The following is a 460-nucleotide window of genomic DNA, read 5'->3' as shown; positions in this document are numbered from 1 at the left end:
TTTTTTTTTTTTTTTTACTCTACCAAAGACCCGATCTCGTTATCTTTTTAACGACATTGGTAGGAGAATTGAAGGGAAACCGACTGCGAGATTATTATTGTTTAAGTATCATGGTGTAGCTATTGGATAGAGAATTTTCGGTTTCGAATATTTTGTTGTTTGTTGAAATAGGTAGAATATGAGGTTACGGAGTAATTGGTTGGAAGAAAGAATTTAAGAATGTTGAAGATAGAAGATGTTATTGTATAAATTAATTGATGATTAAAATAAAGAAACGCAATTGAAAAATTCATGAATTTTGTTTGGTATTCTTTGCTCGAAGAATTTTGTCTCTATCGATATTATATATCACGGTAAATAAATGCAATAAAGAAATTTGTTAGTCAACCTGTACCATTCGTAGATTAGAAGTTTAATTAGCATTGATTCGAGTTATCGATAGATTGTCTTATCTGAAATT

The sequence above is a fragment of the Apis dorsata genome, unplaced genomic scaffold, assembly GCF_000469605.1.
Source record: "Apis dorsata unplaced genomic scaffold, Apis dorsata 1.3 scaffold_194, whole genome shotgun sequence".
NCBI lineage: Eukaryota > Metazoa > Arthropoda > Insecta > Hymenoptera > Apidae > Apis > Apis dorsata.
The sequence above is the reverse complement of the archived record's forward strand: the minus strand, read 5'-3'. Positions refer to the sequence as shown.